Source organism: Castanea sativa, chromosome 12 (assembly GCF_040712315.1).
Source record: "Castanea sativa cultivar Marrone di Chiusa Pesio chromosome 12, ASM4071231v1".
NCBI classification, from domain to species: domain Eukaryota; kingdom Viridiplantae; phylum Streptophyta; class Magnoliopsida; order Fagales; family Fagaceae; genus Castanea; species Castanea sativa.
The window spans coordinates 8,520,014-8,530,753 of record NC_134024.1 but is presented as its reverse complement, the minus strand read 5'-3'; the positions used below and the strand labels follow the sequence as shown (position 1 = coordinate 8,530,753).

At 30.1% G+C, this 10,740-nt stretch overlaps 1 long non-coding RNA gene across 1 annotated transcript; it reads left to right on the top strand.

Moving 5' to 3' along the window:
- The first annotated feature begins 6,650 nt into the window (after nt 1–6,650).
- Nucleotides 6,651–10,205, top strand: LOC142618484 (uncharacterized). The gene is made up of 3 exons (XR_012841299.1): nt 6,651–6,772; nt 7,466–7,555; nt 10,140–10,205. It is a non-coding gene; the product is annotated as an uncharacterized LOC142618484 (long non-coding RNA).
- Nucleotides 10,206–10,740: the final 535 nt, after the last annotated feature.

Genomic DNA, 10,740 nt, shown 5'->3' with positions numbered 1-10,740 from the left:
TTTTTAATTTTTTTGACATATATTTTTGTGCCACAACTATGCAACAATTGTGATACGTCAAGTTATGAGTGGTAAAAAAAATCTGTAGAAATTTTGTGAAAATGACGTACAATTAATAGTAGCATATTATATAAAATAATTGTGATAAATCTTGTGATTCTAAAATTTACTCTAATAATAAACGAGGGTCTATTTTTATTTATTGAAAAAAAAGGTAGAAAAATGAGGGTTCTTTTGAAAATAAGTGTCTAATGGGGCCCACTTGAAAAGTATATGTGAAATTTATTATTAAAACTATTGTATCATCACATTGCTCTTCTCACCATCTCATGCATGATCATCTTAAAATAATCCTTACTAAATATTAATAAAAAGATTAAAAAAAAAATTGTACTTCTTAATAAAATATTCTTTACCTTCAATAAACTTTTTATAAAAGTTTCATAATCTTTAATTAATATAAGAATCTTATTGGTTTCTTGAATAGTCAATACATTTACTTTTATTTTTTAGCTTTTCATTTCACATTCTTGCATGACCAAACGTTACATTTTAGAAATTCTGTAGTTTTGATAGTATATATGTTAAACTACCAATTGTTTCAAATGATTAATTTTTTTTATTAGAAAAAGTAGATTTAATTATATGATTCCAAGTTTTAGCACTTCTCCACCTTTAGATTGAGAATAACCAGTTAATTGACCACATCTTAAATTTTACCTTTATTTGGACAAATTTTAGCTTTGGTGTTAAGGACATTTTATGTAATTAGCTAATTTTTTGACAAAACACATTTTACTTGTAATTGAATAGATCTAAGATGTGTTTAGTACTTTAAGAAACATGTTGTTCAAGTCTAGTATTAAGCCATGAAGATTGAACCAAGAAACAAATGAAGAGAAGCTATTCATTAAAGCTGAACAGATAGCTCGACAGCTACTGATAGATAGCTATCTATCGAGGTTTAATGAGTCTTGATAGCTCTCGACAGATAGCTATCTATGGAGGTCTCGACAGCTATTGACAGATAGCTATCTATCGAGAATTATGAAATCAGAATTTTTAGATATGATTTTCGGCCCATGCTGACATGTATGTATAAGATTTCTTTTCTCACAACTCTATACATATATAAAGCTTATTTTAAAGGCCGTCACATAAGAGAATACAAGGAGAACACATGCAAAAGATGACCGATGCCTTATTCTCTCTGTAGAAAGCTACTGTGTCTTTGTGTCTTAGGGTTTTGTAACCAAGTGCTTTTTGATCTTCATTATTGATGAAATGAAGAAATTTGCAGCCAACAATCTTTTTTAAGTTAGTGTGTTAGTCACATACTAGGAGCCATGCATCATTTTTTAGTCACGTATTAGGATCTGTACAAAATGGTAGCGTTCATATATTGAAGAGTTCAGAGGTTCTGAAATGGTAGAAAGTCTCTGCTGTAAGTTCATCTACGGGGATTATAGAGTCTAGGGACAAAGATTTTGTACTAGATTTGAAACTTATCTTCATTATAGTGAATTGTTTTTCGGGAAGGTTTCACCCCAGGTTTTTTACTATGAAACTAGTTTGTTTTATTGGTTTTCCTGTGTCATCATATCTTGTATTATTTAATTTTCCATTGTGTATGATATTGATGTTTGTTTGTTTAACAAGGTTTATTCATAATAAATCTAATTAGCAACTAGGATTTAAAATTTGTTAATTCTATTAACCGGGGTCTAAATTTCCCAACAAGTGGTATTAGAGCGGGTACACTCTGATTGGATTAATTTCCTTGAGTGTGATCCTTGACCCTTGTTGTCATGGATCGTGGACAATCTCTTTTGATTCTTCCTTTATTTGATGGCACCAATTATGCGTACTGGAAACACTACAAAAAAACTGGCCTATTGCGGCGGGCCTATTGCGGCGGGTGCGAAAACTGCCGCTATAAGTCGCCTATTGCGGCGCTTTTTCGACCCGCCGCAATACATGAGATCTATTGCGGCGGGCCAATGGCCCGCCGCAAAAGACCTAGTATATTGCGGCGTACTATTGCGGCGGCCGGTGACCCTCCGCTCTAGACCTCTTTGAGCGGCATTGAGCTGAGATATAGCCTGGGGTCATGGACCCCCAGCAATAGACCCGGAAATTACCGCCGGCCTATTGCGGCGGGTGCAAAAACTGCCGCTATATGTCACCTATTGCGGCGCGATTTTGGCCCGCCGCGTAGATGAGATCTATTGCGGCGTTTTTGTGACCGCCGCTATAGGTAAGGTTTTTTTATAAAATCAAGTTTTTGTAGTTTACAATAACGCATAAAAGATGAGTTTCAATATCAAATGGTAAATTACATCCGATTGACATGAAAATTGGCATGCATGTTAAGAACATGTAGAAAATGTGATCCAACGGATAGATTTTCAAAATATGAATTCAACAATAAGTTATTGGTTGGTATAACATTTTATAGAGTTACGTCAAGTGTAACTTAAACCCAATCCTATATTTATTAATTCGATGTGAATTTTGACAAATCTACCGTTAGATTACATTATCTTCATATATTTTTCATGCTTAAAAAATTTCAAGGTGATCAAAGTTTAATAGCCATGTCATCAATCAATTGTTTAAATTCAAGTTTTTGTAGTTTAAAGTAATGCATAAAAGATGAGTTTGAAGATCAAATGGTAAATTACATCCAATTGGCATTAAAATTGGCATGCTTGTTAAGAACATATAGAAAATGTGATCCAACGGTTGGATTTTCAAAATATGAATTCAACTATAAGTTATTTCTTGGTGTAACATTTTTAGAGTTACAGCAAGTGTAACTTGAATCCAACCATATATTTCTTAATTCGATGTGAATTTTGACAAATATACCGTTAGATTACATTATCTTCATATATTTTTCATGCCTAAAAAATTTCAAGGTGATCAAAGATTAATAGCCATGTCATCAATCAATTGTTTAAATTCAAGTTTTTGTAATTTAAACTAACGCATAAAAGATGAGTTTAAAGATCAAATGGTAAATTACATCCGATTGGCATGAAAATTGGCATGCATGTTAAGAACATATAGAAAATGTGATCCAACGGTTGGAGTTTCAAAATATGAATTTAACTATAAGTTATTGGTTGGTGTAACATTTTTAGAGTTACATCAAGTGTAAACTTGAACCCAATCCTATATTTCTTAATTCGATGTGAATTCTGACAAATATACCGTTAGATTACATTATCTTTATATATTTTTCATGCCTAAAAAATTTCAAGGTGATTAAAGATTAATAGCCATGTCATCAATCAATTGTTTAAATTCAAGTTTTTTTGTAGTTTAAAATAACGTATAAAATATGATTTTAAAAATCAAATGGTAAATTACATCCGCTTAGGCATGAAAATTGGCATGTATGTTAAGAACATATAGAAAATGTGATCCAACGGTTGGAGTTTCAAAATATGAATTTAACTATAAGTTATTGGTTGGTGTAACATTTTTTAGAATTACATCAAGTGTAACTTGAACCCAACCCTATATTTCTTAATTCAATGTGAATTTTGACAAATCTACCGTTAGATTACATTATCTTCATATATTTTTAATGCTTAAAAAATTTCAAGGTGATCAAAGATTAATAGCCATGTCATCAATCAATTGTTTAAATTCAAGTTTTTGTAGTTTAAAGTAACGCATAAAAGATGAGTTTGAAGATCAAATGGTAAATTACATCCGATTGGTGTTAAAATTGGCATGCATGTTAAGAACATATAGAAAATGTGATCCAACGGTTGGATTTTCAAAATATGAATTCAACAATAAGTTATTGGTTGGTGTAACATTTTTTAGAGTTACATCAAGTGTAACTTGACCCAACCCTATATTTATTAATTCGATATGAATTTTGACAAATCTACCGTTAGATTACATTATCTTCATATATTTTTAATGCTTAAAAAATTTCAAGGTGATCAAAGATTAATAGCCATGTCATCAATCAATTGTTTAAATTCAAGTTTTTGTAGTTTAAAGTAACGCATAAAAGATGAGTTTGAAGATCAAATGGTAAATTACATCCGATTGGTGTTAAAATTGGCATGCATGTTAAGAACATATAGAAAATGTGATCCAACGGTTGGATTTTCAAAATATGAATTCAACAATAAGTTATTGGTTGGTGTAACATTTTTAGAGTTACATCAAGTGTAACTTGACCCAACCCTATATTTATTAATTCGATATGAATTTTGACAAATCTACCGTTAGATTACACTATCTTCATATATTTTTCATGCTTAAAAAATTTCAAGGTGATCAAAGATTAATAGCCTTGTCATCAATCAATTGTTTAAATTCAAGTTTTTGTAGTTTAAAGTAACGCATAAAAGATGAGTTTAAAGATCAAATGGTAAATTACATCCGATTGACATCAAAATTGGCATGCATGTTAAGAACATATAGAAAATGTGATCCAACGGTTGGATTTTCAAAATATAAATTTAACAATAAGTTATTGGTTGGTGTAACATTTTTTAAAGTTACATGAGGTGTAACATAAAGCCAGACTTATATTTTTTAATTCGATGTGAATTTTGATAAATCTACCGTTTGATTGTGACCATAATTTACCAAAATTAACCTTTAATTACACTCTTCAAGTCCAACAGTTAGATTTTAAATCTAAAAATGGCACGTGACATGTGCTGTGTACTTGTATGATTATGTTCTCTCAATCTGACCATCCAATTAGTCTTTTTTTTTTTTTAAAGTAAACGTAGTTAGTCAAATATTAAAATTCTTACATAAATTTAATAATAGCCACTCATAGCTCATTAATAAAATAACCAAGTGACTTCACCAAATTGCAGATTTTTTTTAAATTTTTTTAAAAATAAATATAATTTTTTTTTTTTTTTTTTATCTTCTTCTCTTATAATTTCTAAGTTGATAAAAATATTAATTTAACAACAATCCATTTTAATCTAACTGAAATTCATCATTATCATTAATATTTAAATAAAATTATTATTTTATTTAAATATTAAACAAACATACGAAACTTCCACAATTTTCCACATCATCATTTTAATGTTTTAAACTAAATAGTGTGAGAGTTTTACGTGAGTCTTTCTTTTTTCTTTTTCTTTGTATTGAAACCTAAAGTGAGTCCTTTTTATATATAAAAAAATCTAATGTGAGGTCTAATTAAAAATATTATAATTATTTTTTAAATCCTAATTCTAATATAGGTCTTTGAAAAAGTCAAAAATTTCAGTTTTCTATCATACATAGATAATAACTAGCCTCTAAGCACGCACTCACGCGCGTGCTCGGAGGCTCTTCTATTTTTTGAAAATATGTTAATAATTTGCATCCATTATAATTTTGGATTACTATATTTTCCAATCACAAAATTTGATACTTAAATTTTGTGCTTTTTTTAATAGCAATTCAAACACAAACTCTCACCAACATATTTGAAAAAGTTTTCCCTTTTATTTTTATATAGGAATTCAACACAAAACAAAACTTGAGGATAATTCAGTAAAAATATATTATTAACTCTCACGTAAAACTAAACTATTCTTTTTTACATCAAATCCTAAATATCAACCTATTATATCTCTCACTCTATATTTGAAAAATTTCTGTTTTTTTAAATTGCTATTCCTTTAAAATTTCAATTCTCATTTTTTTTTCTTCTAAATCTCTTCTTCCCTATTTGAAAAGTATATTTTCTATTTGAATTCGGTTACTTCTTGGTCCTTCCTTTCTTTTATTTTTTATTTTATTTTGTTAAACTTAAATACTCTTAATTGTTCAATTACTTTTTTTTTGGGGAAGTACGTTTTTTTTTTGAACCATTTAGGGAAGTATGTTGTGTTACTTTAAAGAAAAGAAAGAAAAAAATGTCAAAAAAAAAATTCTCCTCTCAAAATCTCGATATTTTTAAATCTCAAACAAAAATAATTGAATTTAAACAAAGTGATAAACATAAATTTGTTATTGATAAACTTCTTAAATTCAAAACCTTTAAAAAGAGTTTGTGTTTGAGTGAAAAGTTTGAAAATATCCACACACAAAAGGAAAAGATAACCCAAAAAAAAAAAAAAAAAAAAAAATCTGATACACATAGATAAGTATTAATATTATAGAAGATAATGAACAAATAAAATGTTGTTACCTTAGTGGTTAACACGTGTACCATGCATATTTTTGAAGGACTTTTCCAAGGTTCTAACCTCCATGACAGCTTTTTTTTCCTTTTCATTTTTAAAGTTACTATTATCAAAACTACGTCGTTTTGGTTCTATTTAAAACTAAACATAAAAAACCCTAGACATCTCTTTTCTCATTCAGCCGCCCTCCTCATTCCCCATCCCCTCTTTCTCTCCTCACTCATCTCTTCCTCTTCCTCTTCTTTTAGGAAAAACAACAAATGCTTCGAAAATCAAAGAGTGGAACGCCGTTTCTCTCGGGCTTGGGGTTAATTTCTCTTATTTATAAGTTCCCTTCTTATCTCTCTTTCATTTTTGTCTGAATTTTTGGGTTTGCTTAATTTTGTTGGGTTTTGTGTTGATTGCAGATATTGTGGTGGATAAGCTGTGCCATGCAGTAGGAACCACATCATGGATCTCTGTATGTACCCTCATATAATTTTGAGCTTTCTTTTTTGTTTTTTAATTTTTGGGTTTTTTTTCTAATATGGGGTTTTGATTAGGCATTGAGTGCCGGGCGAATCGAGCTAGTGCTACTAGCGAGGAATGCACTGTTGCTTGGGGTAAGAACTAACCTTAATTCTTTTTCTTCTTCTTTTTTATGAATATTTGTGTAATCTTACCCAAAAAAATCAAAGTGAGATATGAAAAATAATGGGAATATGTGATTAATAAATGGGTTTTTGTTTGTTTGCTAACTTGGTTGTTCTTTAATGTAATAACCACAATGGATGATGTTTTGTTTTGGGAAGTATTAATATGTGTGAACTTGTGTTGCAATCTCCATATGGGGTGTTTCTTTTTACTTTTTCTTGCGTTTCATTTGATATGTTGGCGTGTATTGGGTCTTGAATTGGTTAATGTGTCTTGGTTGAAAGTTAATATATAGCCCCATTTGGATTAGTGGAATCTCTCTGTCTCTCTTTCTCTCTCTCTCAAAGACACACACACACCCACACACACAAAAACATTACGGATAATAATATATTGCTTTATGTTAAAAAATAAATAAATTGAAAAAAAAAAGGTGCCAATGTTCTTTGGACCAAATTGTGTCCTCTCCGGATAAGTAAGGCATTGAGGGTCGAGTCACGGGTTTTGACTTCTTATGGGGCGTGAGTTGTAGTAAAGAAAAAGGAGAGAAAGGAAAGATATAATTATAGGTCTGCATGGGAATGTAGAACTTGGAAAAATAAAAAACGAAAAGGGAAGAAGAATGCAATAATTTAATCATTTTCCTTAATATGCAAATGCAGATTGGGCAATACATATCCTCCAATGGTGGTGTTGTCACAGCTGAAGAACTTGCTCCATATCTTGACGTAGAAAGTACAGGGGCAACTACGGTATGTTCATGTTTGATGTAACCTATTTGTCATGAATTATGTGTTTGTTCTTTTTGCCCTTGAATTTGGAGTGCTAGTGCATTCATTTATATGTCATTGTAATTAGATTGATGGAGTATTGTCTCTCTCTCATTGCAAATAAAAAGTCTCTGATACCTTGCTTTTTTTGGCTATGCTTAATTTATCTTCTTTCTGCATTTTATAACCCATGGATCTTTCAAATCATATATATAAAAAAAAATTTAATCAAAAAAATTTTAAAAATTATTATTTTTCCAAACCTTTATTGACTATCAAACTTAAATTTCCCCATGTTGGCATTAAAAAATACACCAAACCCCAATATTTCAAATTTTGACACTACTTGTATCTTAATATCTCGGACTTGATACTTTTAGCGTGTTGCAGTCGCTATTTTTTCCTCCCTCCCCCTCTCCTCCTTTCAAGTGCATAATTGAAGGTTTCAAATTGTGTTTGGATGTTATCTCTACATATTAATTGCTTTTCTTTTATCTCCAAATGTAATATTGATGTAAACTAGATTATTAGTTCCTTAAAAAGATTTTAAATGCCGCAAAAATAATTTAATTTTCACACAAACCTTATAAGTATGCTGCAACTTTTTTTTTTTTGGGTAAAAACTTTTTTAGTAGAGGGGATATTGATCAATTATTTCCGTCACATGCGGGCATGCATAGTCGTATTCTTTTTGATAGGCATGCATAGAGGCATAGTCATAGATTAGACATACAATTTGTTTGGAAATCTGATTGGCATGAATACGGTCTTGAAGAAGTTTGAATACAATGAATAGTGCTGATGGCTTATTTTGTCAAAAACATAAATTATAATAATTAACTCAATCACAGTGAATAAGAAGGGTGAAAGGAGGACAAAATATTAAAAAATATATCGTAAAAAACCAAGCAAAAATAACTTCAGATCTATTTGATCCTATTTGGTCATATTCGGTCCATTATGTCTACTTTTTCCCATCCAGTTTACTTTGGTGGTTGGCTCTATTTGGTCCATTATGTCCACTTTGGTCTAATTTATATTTTATCTCTACCATTCGGTTGCTTTTCTCTACCCCAATATTCAAATTTATATTTTATTTTAATTTAGTTTTATTTAATTTTGGAAGTCAAAATTGTATTTTATTGGTCAATTATAAATTTTTTTAAAGTTAACTAGGGTATTGTCTTTTATTAATTTTCTAGAGTCAAGGTTATTTTTGTAATTCAATAATTGGGATTTCCCAAGGTATTAAAATTACGATTTCCTAACTCAATTAGAATCGGGGGTTAAGTCATATATCAGCACAATATTGTATTCCTACGAAACAATTAACAATTTGATTGTTATAATAAAGTTTCTCTTGAAATTTTCTTAAGTTGGTGCTAACTCCAATCAACCTTAGTGCTGACTTCTAGGTTTGTTCTCTCTTGCTTGGTACTGATTTCTAAGTTATCTATCTTTTATTTTCTATTATTCAAGTTGTCAAATATTAAGTTACATATTTAATGTTCTTTTTCATCATTCTTGGACGTGGCATCAATCAATAAACTCCTAATAGACTAATTGAAAATATCAGTCGTTCAGTTCTTACATTGCATATATGCTGTTGATTCTCATTAAGGTGAAGTTTTGTACTTTCTCATACTTTCTCATGGGCTTGTAGATGTATATCTGTAGTCCTTAGAAAGATTACACTATTTCTGCCTTTCTCATGCATATTATACCATCGTATTTGGCTCCACCCGTGATATCATCCTCGATTAGGGAAATTTTTTATTTTCATTGAATGTTATAATTTAAAATTAATTCCTTGACTTTTTTATTGGTTTGGAAGTTAAAAATTAATAAAACTACGTTGTTTTGTTGCGCTTAAACGTGATAAATGGACAAAGGTGAATGGAAGGACAACATTAGAAAGGCATTGAAATGTTAAAGATTCAATTGAAAAAAAAAATTAAAACTATAAGGATGAAAATGAAAATATGCTTAATTTATAAGTTTTCAATTTTAATTTGACCTAAATTATCACTTAATTGATGAGTGATGGTTCAATATTTTTTTACGCTTGTTATCTTGAGTTCAAAGAAAGCTCAAGTCACCTAGTTATGGGTCTTTGAGTGGATGCAAATCCTAAAGGAAAATCCTTTTTTGTATTATGATTCTTTAGAATCCTTAGGATAATTTACTATGGAATTATTAAAATTATAATATCTACCCGTACACATAAAACCAACTAAGTTAGTGGTGGTTCTCATCTCATGTCATATCTCATATATCAAATGTAGTTCTGAGTCACATTTAAACTTAATGTAGTTCTTCAGAATTTTTTTACATAAATTAAATTTGGGAAGTTGAAAAGCGATGTTTATACGAGATCACAATAAATAGTTTTAGTTACTAGGTTGGAGTTTTGTTATTGTCATAAGCCTAGTTTTTTTAGCGTAGATGGCAAAATTTCAAATTTGTTAAACTAGATAGCTTGGTTTACCCTATTTGTTGTTTGTTGAATAAAATTTTCTTTTTGTCTCACTTTTAAGTTTTAATATTTCACTTTATGATCTATCAGCCACACATTTGAATCTCATTCAACCACACGAAGTTTCTCATCAATTGCTTGAGCCCTCTGGGAAAAAGCTCGGGGAATAGTGATGGAAATGGGACTATAAAAGGGATGTAATAGAGAGGAACATGCATTGAGTGAAATTAAGCTGTGTGAAGATCTAAAGAAAAAAAAAACGATTAACTTTGTTCAGAGTCGAGATCTTGTTGCAATCTTGGCTTCATTGGGTTTCTAGAGAGGTATTATTGTATTTTTCAAATTTATTGTGAACTTCAGTTTTGGACATAAACTTAAGCATTGCATTCTCTATTTTATTATAGTAAATTGTTTCCTCTATATGATTTAGAGGGTTTTCAATCTTGCATGATTAATTTTCTTGTTGCTCTTTGCGGGGATTCTTTGAGCCGGAAAATGGTGCTTTTGTTGTTACTCATATCCTTATAATGTTGATAAGGATAGGATTGCATAATTACCGACAACTTGGTTGGTCGGTTAAGTGGTTACCGGTTAAGTTGTAGCTTTTTAGCACGTCTTCCAAGTGTTAGATTTTTGTGTAAATAGGTACATTAGCACGATTAAGAGGATCAAGCGGTAACTTTTCTTTTAA